This window comes from Scyliorhinus torazame, chromosome 7 (genome assembly GCF_047496885.1).
Source record: "Scyliorhinus torazame isolate Kashiwa2021f chromosome 7, sScyTor2.1, whole genome shotgun sequence".
Lineage (NCBI taxonomy): Eukaryota > Metazoa > Chordata > Chondrichthyes > Carcharhiniformes > Scyliorhinidae > Scyliorhinus > Scyliorhinus torazame.
The window spans coordinates 146,068,078-146,080,930 of NC_092713.1; the positions used below are offsets into that span (position 1 = coordinate 146,068,078).

At 48.1% G+C, this 12,853-nt stretch overlaps 1 protein-coding gene across 4 annotated transcripts in view; it reads left to right on the forward strand.

Annotated features, from left to right (window-relative positions):
• The window catches only part of astn1 (astrotactin 1), a 4,064,875-nt gene that overhangs the window by 637,475 nt on the left and 3,414,547 nt on the right, over positions 1-12,853 (forward strand). The window lies entirely within an intron of this gene.

Here is a 12,853-nt window from a genome sequence, read left to right on the forward strand (position 1 = left end):
GGTAAGTCACTTTTGCTTTGGCAAACTCGCTTTTGGCCAAATTAATTATTAAATTGGCCAATTGCAGTTGTTTAAATAACTCCTCCAATTGACCTACATGCTCCTTCCATGTGCCACCTGATATTCGTCCAAATAGTTAGGTATCCGAGCCACTACTTGATGTATGAGTCATTGAAATGTAACGGGTGCTTTTCTAAGTCTGATCATCATCACCTTACACTGATGCAATCCCCTTGGAGTCACAAAGGTGGATATCACTTTAGCACAGGGGAATTAAGGGAACCTGCCAGCACTCCTTTCCCAAATCAATTTTGGAAAGATATGATTCACAGCCGATCGTATTGATACAGTCTTCCCCCATGGGAATCAAATATAAACCCGTTTTGGTGATGGGATTGACCTTCCGGTAATCTGTACATAACCGGGTTGTCCCTACTGGCGTAGGTACTAACACGACCGGTGAACTCCGCCTACTCTTACTCGGCTCAATTAAATGATTCTCAACATGTATTTAATTTCCGCTTCGATCTGAGCTAGTTTTTATGGATTCAGTTGATAGGGATGCTGTTTTATTGGGTTGGAGTTATCTATGCCCACATCATAGAATCATAGAATTTTCAGTGCAGAAGGAGGCCATTTGGCCCATCGAGCCTGCACCAGCTCCTAAAGAAAGAGCACCCTACCCAAGGTCCACACCTCCACCCTATCCCCATAACCCAGTAACCCCACCCAACACTAAGGGCAATTTTGGACACTAAGGGCAATTTATCATGGCCAATCCACCTAACCCACACATCTTTGGACTGTGGGAGGAAACCGGAGCACCCGGAGGAAACCCACGCACACACGGGGAGGATGTGCAGACTCCGCACAGACAGTGACCCAAGCTGGAATCGAACCTGGGACCCTGGAGCTGTGAAGCATTTGTGCTATCCACAATGCTACCGTGCTGCCCCGATGTTCAGTTCAGTTCAGTTAATGTGTCCCTACATGTTCATGTTCAGTTAATGTGTCCCTACAAATCTTCGTATGTTTTTTTGGCATTCTTACGAGACCTTTTCATTGCTCTTCTTCTAAGTATGCAACTTCAGTATCTAACTGTTCTTGTATTGTGGTATTTGCTCGGCGTACCACAAGAGGGTCACTCTGTAAACGAACGACCTCTTCTCCTACCCCACTATTATAATCTCTGTCTGCTTCCATTACTTCTGCCACCTGACACACTGGTTTCTTCCTATTTTCTTCCCTACAATGATATTTCTTCAACACATTTATATAGCATGATCGGTCCTTCTTCCAACAGTCTGGAGTATCCATTAGGTAAGTCACCTTACTCAACTTTCTGTAAAGGTAAGTCCCAGGTAGGTAAAAGGAAGACAAAAGGAGCACCAAAAGTAGAGTAGCTGAATATCGAGGATGGAAAAAAACTATTTAGAATTATTGTAAATGACACAAGCTAATGCGTAGTAAAGCTTTGGAGTTGTAAGTTAGTTAGCTGATCATAAATGTTTTTCTGTTTTGGGGCCACTGCTGTTTGTCATTTTTATAAATGACCTGGATGGGGGCGTAGAAGGATGGGTGAGTAAACTTGCAGATGACACTAAAGTCGGTGGAGTTGTGGACAGTGCGGAAGGATGTTACAAGTTACAGAGGGACATAGATAAGCTGCAGCACTGGGCTGAGAGGTGGCAAATGGAGTTTAATGCAGGAAAGTGTGAGCTGATTCATTTTGGAAGGAGTAACAGGAAGACAGAGGACTGGGCTAATGGTAAGATTCTTGGCAGTGTGGATGAGCAGAGAGATCTCGGTGTCCATGTACATAGATCCCTGAAAGTTGCCACCCAGGTTGAGAGGGTTGTTATTAAGGCGTACGGTGTGTTAGCTTTTATTGGTAGATGGATTGAGTTTCGGAGCCATGAGGTCATGTTGCAGCTGTACAAAACTCTGGTGCGTCCGCATTTGGAGTATTGCGTGCAATTCTGATTGCCGCATTATAGGAAGAATGTGGAAGCATTGGAAAGGGTGCAGAGGAAATTTCCCAGAATGTTGCCTGATATGGAAGGAAGATCTTATGAGGGAAGGCTGAGGGACTTGAGGCTGTTTTCGTTAGAGAGAAGAAGGTTAAGAGGTGACTTAATTGAGGCATACAAGATGATAAGAGGATTAGATAGGGTGGACAGTGAGAATCTTTTTCCTCGGATGGTGATGTCTAACACGAGGGGACATAGCTTTAAATTGAGGGGAGATAGATATAGGACAGATGTCAGAGGTAGGTTCTTTACTCAGAGAGTAGTAAGGGCGTGGAATGCCCTGCCTGCAACAGTAGTGGACTCGCCAACACTAAGGGCATTCAAATGGTCATTGGATAGACATATGGACGATAAGGGAATAGTATAGATGGGCTTTAGAGTGGTTTCACAGGTCGGCGCAACATCGAGGGCCCAAGGGCCTGTACTGCGCTGTAATGTTCTATGTTCTAAATGAAGAAGGACCGATTTTGCCATATAAATGTGTTGAAGAATCATCATTGTAGGGAAGAAAGTTAATTGGCTGATCATTAATGAAAAGAAAATAGCAAAATTAATGGGTGGGTTTTCAATAGCGTCATGACAGAAACCAAGACATTCTTACCTGTACCGACTGAATGCTGCTTCGTCGTACAAGGACAATGCCAGGAATGTGATAGAGCACATATTACTTGGGTTCAATCTCAGCACCACTCAAAAATACCATCCAAGGCTGAGCAGTTTGTTCAATCGAAGGCCCTGCCACTGGACTCAATGGTCACTCCTTCCTGACACCAGCACACCAGTGTATGTACAATCTACACGTGATGCTGCAGCAAAAGATCAAAGATTACTTCCACAGTACCTCCCTCGTCTACAATTTCTACCATTAAAAAGATCAATGACATGGGAACTTCATTATTCCAAGGACCATTCCAAATTACATGCTAACCGGATGGCCGTATATTATTCAAGAACAGAAGATACTGCAAAAACTCTGCAGGTCTGCCAGCATCTATGAGGAGCGAAATAGAGTTAATGTTTCAAGTCATGGATACTTCATCAGCAGGTAAAGTGTGTGATTAGAAATAGAATGTTGATGTTCGTTGCAAGGTAAATGGAATATAAAAGTAGGGATGTTTTGCTACGGTTGGACATCTGGAGTGTTGTGTACTGTTTTGGACTCCTTATTTAAGAAAGGTAGTAATTGCATTAGAAGGAGTTCAGAGAAGCTTCACTTAACTGATTTCTGGGATGGAGGGGCAGCACGGTAGCATTGTGGATAACACAATTGCTTCACAGCTCCAGGGTCCCAGGTTCGATTCCGGCTTGGGTCACTGTCTGTGCGGAGTCTGCACATCCTCCCCATGTGTGCGTGGGTTTTCTCCGGGTGCTCCGGTTTCCTCCCACAGTCCAAAGATGTGCAGGTTAGGTGGATTGGCCATGATAAATTGCCCTTCGTGTCCAAAATTGCCCTTAGTGTTGGGTGGGGTTACTGGGTTATGGGGATAGGGTGAAGGTGTTGACCTTGGGTAGGGTGCGTTTTCCAAGAGCCGGTGCAGACTCGATGGGCTGAATGGCCTCCTTCTGCACTGTAAATTCTATGATAATCTTCTGTGGTAAGGCCAGACAGGCGGGGCACGTATCCATCAGAGTTCAGAACAATGAGAAGTGTTCTTGCTGAAACAGGCTATTATATTACAATATTGTAAGATATACGTTACCCTTTTGTCTAGCCGAGTTGTTGAAATATAGACGCAGTCTTCCAGTGATGATAAAGTAATTTAATGAGTAATCTAAAATAGTCTTGTGAGTTCTATTTGCTTAATACTAAACTGGTAAACAAACAAATAACTGTAGATTAAACTATTAAATAAGATAATGCTAAATACTGATATCTGTTAACTTCTTCTCTCTAGCTCTGTACTCTTTGCACTCCCGACACACTCTCCACTAGGAAAGAGCGCAAAACCTTTATATAGGTCCTGATAGTGTGGCCATCTAGTGTTCAGTTGCCTGTACTAGCTTAACACAGTCTGATCATGTATTACTACACACAGAGATCACTACACAAGTGAGGCACGATCAATTTGGCTGGAGACGAAGTTGAATTCAAACTGAGGCTTTATTAGTATCTGAAGTGTGGCCTCCTACAGCAGCGGACAAAATGGCTGAGAGCTGAAGGCCACGCATATTTATAACCCAGCTCCTGGGCGGAGCTAGCATGCAGGGGCCCAGGTGAACCTGTAGTGCAGGTTCTACCGTACAACCCTTAATATAGGAACACAGTAGTTTACCACATTCACCCCCTGTTAAAATTGAGTCCGGCGGGGGTGGTGGATAACTATATACAATTTGCAATCTTTAATATTTACAGAACAGTGAAAAAAAAATGTCTCTGGTCATCCAGTGGGCCGGTCAGATGTTCAGCCGGTCCGGCGCCTTGATCGTCCTCTAGGATCGATGAAGTGGAGCCGGCGATGTTGGTGCTGTCGTGTTCGAAGTTGACTCCGGGAGCATGACAAAATCGTTTTCATCAACGGGGGTGGGCAGGGGGAGGGTGGACGGTCCTAGGGGGGGAGATGGGGGCGGCGGGGGAGGGGCGGGTGGTGCCGGGGGCGACGGGGGTGGTGTGGGGGCAGAACCTGCTGGTGCCAGGTCCCTGAGGGAGATGGTATCCTGGCGGCCGTCGGGGAACGCCACAAAGGCGTACTGTGGGTTTTCGTGGAGCAGGTGCACCCTTTCCACCAACGGATCCGCCTTGTGGAGTCACATATGTTTAAGGAGAAGCACGGTTCCCGGAGCTGTGAGCCAAGTTGGGAGTGATACCCCGGATGTGGACTTCCTGGGAAAGGCAAAAAGGTGTTCATACGGTGTACTGTTAGTAGCAGTGCAAAGTAATGAGCGAATGGAATGTAGTGCATCAGGGAGGACCTCGTGCCAGCGGGAAGCCGGGAGATTTCTGGACCGTAGAGCCAGCTGGACGGCCTTCCAGACCGTCCCATTCGCCCTTTTTACCTGTCCGTTTACCCGGGGGTTGTAGCTCGTCGTTCTGCTGGAGGCGATACCCCTGCTGAACAGGAACTGGCGTAGCTCATCACTCATGAATCAGGATCCCCTGTCACTGTGGATGTAGGCGGGGAAGCCGAACAGAGTGAAGATAGAATTAAGGGCTTTAATGACAGTGGCAGACGTCATGTCAGGCGAAGGGAAAACGGGATTATTCATCGATCACACTGAGGAAATACGTGTGTCGGTCGGAGGAGGGGAGGGGGCCTTTGAAATCCATGCTGAGGCGTTCAAAGGGGCGGGAGGCCTTCACCAGGTGCGCGCGATCCAGCCGGTAGAAGTGCGGTTTGCACTCTGCACAGACCTGGCAGTCCTTGGTGATCGTCGTTACTTCCTGGACCGAGTAGGGCAAATTTTGTGCATTAATGAAGTGGTACAACCGAGTGACCCCTGGGTGACAAAGGCTGTCGTGCAGGGTCCGGAGTCGGTCTAACTGTGTGCTGGCACATGTACCTCGGGATAGGGCATCTGGGGACTCGTTGAGTTTGCCAGGGCGATACTTAATCTCGTAGTTATAGGTGGAGAGCTTGATTCTCCACCGCAAGATTTTGTCATTTTTGATCTTGCCCCGCTGCGTGTTATTGAACATGAAGGTCAGTGAGCAGAGTGAATCTCCTGCCGGCCAGGTAATGCCTCCAATGTCGCACAGCCTCAACGATAGCCTGGGCCTCCTTTTCGACGGATGAGTGACGACTTTCAGAGGCATGGAGGGTGCGGGAAAAGAATGCCACGGGCCTGCCTGCCTGGTTGAGGGTGGCAGCAAGGGCGACGTCCGATGCGTCGCTTTCTACTTGAAAAGGAAGTGTTTTGTCTACAGTGTGCATTGTGGCCGTGGCAATATCAGCTCTGATCCGGCCGAAGGCCTGTTGGGCCTCTGCCGTCAGGGGGAAATGAGTGGACTGTATGAGTGGGCGGGCCTTGTCCGCATAGTTTGGGACCCACTGAGCGTAATACGAGAAGAACCCCAGGCAGCGTTTGAGGGCCTTGGGGCAGTGGGAGAGGGGAAGCTCCATGAGGGGGCGCATGCGGTCGGGATCGGGCCCGAGAACTCCGTTCTGGACCACGTAGCCGAGGATGGCTAAGCGGTTTGTACGGAACACACACTTCTCCTTGTTGTCCGTGAGGTTGAGGAGAGTGGCGGTGCGGAGAAATTTAGCGAGGTTGGCGTCGTGGTCCTGCTGATCATGGCCGCAGATGGTCACATTGTCTAGGTACGGAAACGTGGCCTGCAAGCCACACCGGTCGGCCATTCGGACCATCTCCCTTTAGAAGACCAAGACCCCATTGATGACGTCGAAGGGGACCCTAAGGAAGTGATATAGCTGGCCGTCTGCCTCGAAGGCAGTGTATGGCCGGTCCGATTTATGGATGGGGAGCTGGTGGTAAGCGGATATCAGGACCACCGTTGAGAAGACCCGGTACTGTGCAATCTGGTTAACCATGTCAGATATGCATGAGAGGGGGTACGCGTCAAGCTGCGTGTACCTGTTGATGGTCTGGCTGTAGTCCACGACCATTCGATTTTTTTCCCCAGACTTAACCACTATCACTTGAGCTGCCGCTGAGCAGGCCTAGTGCGGGGGAGAAGATGGCGGTGCCCATTGCTCGCACATGGCCTGGGGAGGATAGCGGCGCCCATTGTCCGTGACCGGGGTGGGTGGGGGCGACGACTGCCTCTGAGCGGGCCTGGCACACCGCTGCATAGTGGCCCTTCTTCCTGCAGGCCTTACAAAGGGCAGCGCGGGCCGGGCAGCGTTGGCGAGGGTGTCTTTGTTGGCCGCAAAATAGCATCGGGGCTCCCCGGAGATCACTGGCTGGCGCGCAGCGCAGGCGTACTGGGTGGGTAGCGCCCCCGCTGGGGCGGCTGCCTGTGGGGCCCATGAAGCATAGGAGGAGTGGGCCGCGCGGTTGGGGGCGTAGGACTGTACATTGCACAGGGTGACCGTCATGGAAAGCGCTAGTGTTTTAGTCCCTGCGAGGTCGCGCGTGGCCCCTCCTAGGAACTGCTGCCTGATAATATCGGACCCAATCCCAGTTACAAAAGCGTCCCTCATAAGGAGATCTGAGTGCTCCTTAGCTGTAACGTCCTGGCAGTCACAGTCCCGAACTAGTGGGATCAGGGCCCTCCAGAAGTCCTCGATTGACTCACCAGGTAGTTGAGTATGCGTTGCTAGCGCGTGTCTGGCGAAGAGCGTGTTCGTCTTCTGCTCATAACCCTCTTTGAGTTGAGTCATAGCGTCAGTGTAATTGGGCGCATCCTGGATCAGCGGGAAGATTTTAGAGCTGAGTCTGGAGTACAAGATTTGAATCTTCTGAGCCTCTGGAACAGGGGTCGGCACCGGGTTGATATACGCTTCAAAACAAGCTAGCCAGTGCTGAAAGTCCTTTCTGGCATCGCTTGCGTGTGGATCCAGCTGCAGTCGATCTGGTTTAGTCCGGAGTTCCATCTTCTGAATCAGATACCAATAAATTGAGGCACGATCAATTTGGCTGGAGACGAAGTTGAATTCAAACTGAGGCTTTATTAGTATCTGAAGTGTGGCCTCCTACAGCAGCTGACGAAATGGCTGCTAGCTGAAGGCCACGCATATTTAGAACCCGGCTCCTGGGCGGAGCTAGCATGCAGGGGCCCAGGTGAACCTGTAGTGCAGGTTCTACCGTACAACCCTTAATATAGGAACACAGTGGTTTACCACAACAGGCAAGATCCTGAAGGGACTTAACCGGGTGGTTGCTGAAAGGATGTTCCCCCTTGTGGGAGTGACTAGACATCAGTTTAAAAATAAAGGCTCTGCCATTTAAGATGGGGATGAGGAGAAGACTTTTGCTCAGAGTGTCGAGAGTCTGTGGTATTCTTTTCCCTCAGAAATGACGGAAGCAGGGTAATGAATATTTTCAAGGCAGATGTTGATAGATTCTTGACTAACAAGGGGACCCAAAGATATTGGGGTGGGCAGGAAAGTGGAGTTGAGGCCACAATCACGATCTTCTCGAATGACAGAGCAGGTTCCAGGGGCCTAAAGGCCTCCTCCTGCTACAAATTCATTTGTTCATATCTCCTTGCCTCTCATTTAGTTCTTTTTACCAGAAATAGTGCTTGGAACAATAGGGGTTATCATCTTATGGTAATTGTTTAATTGGAATGAATGATTGCAAAGGTTCAAGCAGGATCGGTTTTGGGACGGAATTCCTGCAGATCCTCAAAATCAGAAATAAAGAGAGATTGAGAGATGATGGTGGCAATACACCACAGGACAGGCAGAGCCTGTGGAGGGAGAAACTGAGTTAGCTTTTCAGATTGAAGACCTTATCACATGGCTTTTCTTGCGTTTTTTCTTAAACTGAAAAGATTCAATAACTCAATATGTGCTTGACAACCTATTCACCTTGTGTGTTTATTGTATCAGAATGTGGCACTGAAACATTGGTGGTTTCATTGAAATTCATTGATTATACATTAATAGGAACAAAAAGATTGTTTCAAGCATTTACCGTTGTCATTACTGCCACATTACCACATTAGTATAACATTCAAAAGCAATTTGGTATTAGAGTTGTTTTTATTATTGAAACAATCAAGGTGAAAGGTCCAAACCCTTGGGGTGGGATTTTCCCACTCAAGGGCAAGAGACCTTTTGTTTGTCCGTCAAATTATTCATCCCACCCAAACCGACTCCCGCATTGGCAAGACCGGGTTATTTTGGCCTTGGTATTCACATTACCACTGTTGAACCAACTTGGAGGGCGAGTTTATGGAGTGTGGAGTGGTTCAGAGAAAAAAATAATTGTTTATATAATAAAGGAACTTGCTTGGAGTAAATTGAGAAAGTATAAATGGTAATACAAAGTTAGATTTCAAAAGGCTGAAGATTGCGGAATGAAGCAAGACTAAAGCCATAGGGCAGGATTCTCCGACCGCCTGCCGGGTCGGAGAATCCCCGGAGGGGCGGCGTGAATCCGGCCCTGCCGCCGGCTACCGTATTCTCAGGCGGCGCTTTTCAGGCGGGGGCGGTATTCACGCCATGCCGGTCGGGGGCCGTTGGCAGTGGCCCCCCCGGCAATTCTCGGGCCCACGATGGGCCGTGCGGCCATCCGCTTTTGGCCAGCCCCGCCGGCGTGGATTACGTATGGTCCTACACGGCGGGACCAGGCAAGTAAGTCGGCAGGGGCGGTTCTCGGTGGGGAGCGTGGGATCTGACCCTGGGGGGGGGGACTCCACGGTGGCCTGGCCCACGATCGGGGCCCATCGATCTGCGGGCGGGCCTATTCCGTAGGGCCACTTCTTCCTTCCACGCCGGCCCCTTTGGGCTCCGCATGGCTGGCACGGAGAAAAGAACCCCCCGCGCATGCGCCAAAATACGCCGGCCTGTCTGTGCATGCAAGGAACCACGCCAGCAGTTCCACACATGCGCGAGATCACGTCGACCCTTCGGCGCATGGGCGAACTCATGCCGTCCCTTTGGGGTGGCTGGAGCGGCGGCAAACCCTCCAGTATCCACCTAGCCCCCGAGACAGGTGAGAATTCCTCACCTTGGGGCACTGTTGGCGCCGGAGTCGCTGCCGACGGTTTTCCTGCCGGCGTGGGGACTTAGTCCCCGGAAGGGAGAATCCCAGCCTGAGACTTAAGAATGCTGCAGATATGAAAACGCAAGGTCAGAGCAAATAGTGAGGCCATAAATGCCGACCACAAGGAAAACGTTCTAAGGTGATCAAAGGGAAATGTAAACAAATGGTGGAAGAGGTACTGTAAGCTACAGCTATAAGCATAGAGTAGAAATTTGTGACTGCAGCTATATTTCTTGTAAATAGGTTTACTGCTCATATATAACTTGGGTATCTCTGCATTGCTCTGAGATATTAGAAATTTACAACAAAGTGGCGATGAGAAAATTTAAATCTGCCGAATCCTGTGCCTTTCCTTTCTTTGCTTCACATCCATGCCGAGCGATCAATGGATTTCAGGGTTCAAGTCTTACTTTTTTGCTTCTTCCGGTGTAGCAGTGATCCACAAGAAGATGCTACTCGTACATCATCTCGAGCAGAAGGTCAGCGCTTTTCGAGCAGCCTTCAGACGACTCGTCTATATTTGCTATGGCAATGAATGCTACTTCAGGCCAGAAAAAAGTGTGATAATAAAACAATATACATTCTACCAGAGCTTTTAGGGAAATGGTGAGCCCATTAAACAATGGATAGCAACATTGTGGCAATTGGCTTCTTCATGTAAATATTCCACAGGTACCAACAAACTAATTGTGACCAATTAATTGAAAATACTTCAATTCCATGAATTAGGGAACATCTCAGGAAATACTGAAAGGAAATATAGAGTGAACATGGAGAGGATGTTTCCACTAGTCGGAGAAACTAGAACCCGAGGTCACAGCCTCAGACTGAAGGGACTATCCTTTAAAACAGAGATGAAGAGGAATTTCTTCAGCCAGAGAGTGGTGAATCTGTGGAACTGATTGCCGCAGATGGCTGTGGAGGCCAAGTCACTGAATGTCTTTAAGATAGAGATAGATAGGTTCTTGATTAATAAGGTGATCAGGAGTTCAGGGGAGAAGGTATGAGAATGGGGATGAGTTTTGCTGTGTTAGGATTATTACTATTTATTATGAAAAACTTTGCAAAACTTTAATTAAATTAAAAAAAAAAAAATGAATGGGGATGAAAAACATATCAGCCGTGATTGAATGACAGAGCGGACTCGATGGGCCGAATGGCCTAATTCTGCTCCTATGTCTTATGGTCTTCTCAGGGGAATTATGATTTAACCTGGGAAAGAGCCATGGGTGAGGTTTTGCACCCCCCGCACGGTATGTTTTTGCACAGTGGAGGCAGCCCGCCACTGGCCAGCAGAGGGAACTTCTGGTCCTGCCGCTGTCAATGGGTTTTCCTGTTGTTTGCACCCATTACTGCAGAGGGGGTCGCTGTTAGCTGGACCGGAAGATCCGCTAGCGGGGATGGCCAGAAATTTGGCAGTCCAAATCGGATCTACCAACTGAGATTCAAAGAGGTTATCGGGTGGCACAGTGGTTAGAACTATTGCTTCACAGTGCCGGAGACCTGGTTCGATTCCTGGCTTGGTCACTGTGTGTGTGGAGTTTGCACGTTCTCCCCATGTTTGCGTGGGTTTCCTCTGCCGCTCCGGTTTCCTCCCACATGTCCCAAAAGACGTGCTTGTTAGGTGAATTGGTCATTCTGAATTCTCCCTCCATGTACCTGAACAGGAGCCGGAGTGTGGTGACTAGGGCATTTTCACAGTAACTTCATTGCAGTGTTAATGGAAGCCTACTTGTGACACTAATAAAGATTATTATTGTTACATAGAAATTCACCCTCAGACTCAAGGATGCAGGTACAGCATTCCCAACCAGCTCAAGTGCAAGGGTCACAGACGAGGAAGCCATTCATGCTCTTCCAGTCCTATCTAATGTCAAAAATTGGGCATCATTTCTCTTTTACCACAAATTCTTTCTGAAGTGCACAGAGATGGTGAAGCCTCTATAGAAGCTATAGCACAGAGATGCACAGTGTGGACACTCAATCGCACAGCAAACAATGTTTGAAATGTTGAAGGTGAAGATAGCATCTCAACTAATCCTCACACAATTCGACCCACATGCAGTAATGTATGTAAGGAAATGTGATTGGAGCTGCGCTCTCACAGTACCCTGAAGGAAGCTAATGACACCTCACCCGTTGTTGGAAACTCAACTGGCTTGTCAAAGACCTTTAAACTTGGCTGGACCTCGTAACTTACCTGGTTTACGGCAGCTAGTCCTGTTAAAAAATGAGGCATGGCTTACATTACCTTTGACTGAGCTGCCCTCGGCTATAGGTCCTGGGTGCCCACTGCACTACCCAGATCTCACCCAGCCCGAGTCGAACGGGTGGGCGAGGTAGGGGCAACTGGATTTCAAGATAAGTAACTATGAGTGGAGGGGTAATCTGGCCCAATTGCCACTTGAAAAGATGTTTACTTTTACCGGAAGAGATAATGTAGGAGTGAATTTTCCATGAAATCCACCACATGCTTTGTGGCAGTGGTGATGGGCCATCATTGACTGGTGGCAAGATTGTCAATGGGGTTTCCCATTGAATGCTCCCCTCGCTGCTGGGAATCCTGTGGCAAGGGTGTCCCATCAAAGGGACCAGAAGATCCTGCCGGTATAACAGCTGCAAAATTATGGCCTTAGTGTTCAATTGTGCAATTGTTCTGTTGATTATGTGACCCTGCTTACCATTGATACTTACTGTGCTTGATTGGTTGAGCCTGGATGTGGGCTCAGTGAAAAGTAAACCAACTGTCGAAGGTACTGGAAGCTGGAGCTCCAAGCATGGAGCAGACATTTTGTGTTTGCAAAGATGTTTTAAAGCACTGGTAAATTAATTTCCTACACACATAACCTGGAGTGTACCATCTCTGCATTCTCCGAGATATAAAAATTTGTAAAAAAGGAACAATTTGTATGAATATGACACCTTTAACAAAGTAAAACATTTGAAGGCATTGCACAGAAACATTATCAAACAAAAGTTCCCACCATGTCACATACGGAGTCAGTACGTCTGGTGTTTAAAAGTTCAGTTTAGAGTTAGATTTTAAGAAGGGTTTTAAACAATATCCTAACTTATTGTCTGTTGTGCATGGCCTACTTATTCTCAGTCTGCATGGATATGAGTGTGTTGCTGCACGATCACATAGCTTAAAGGGAACAGGAAGCATAAGGAAGTGAGGTTGAGAGACAGAGAGATTTAAAGAGGGAATTCCA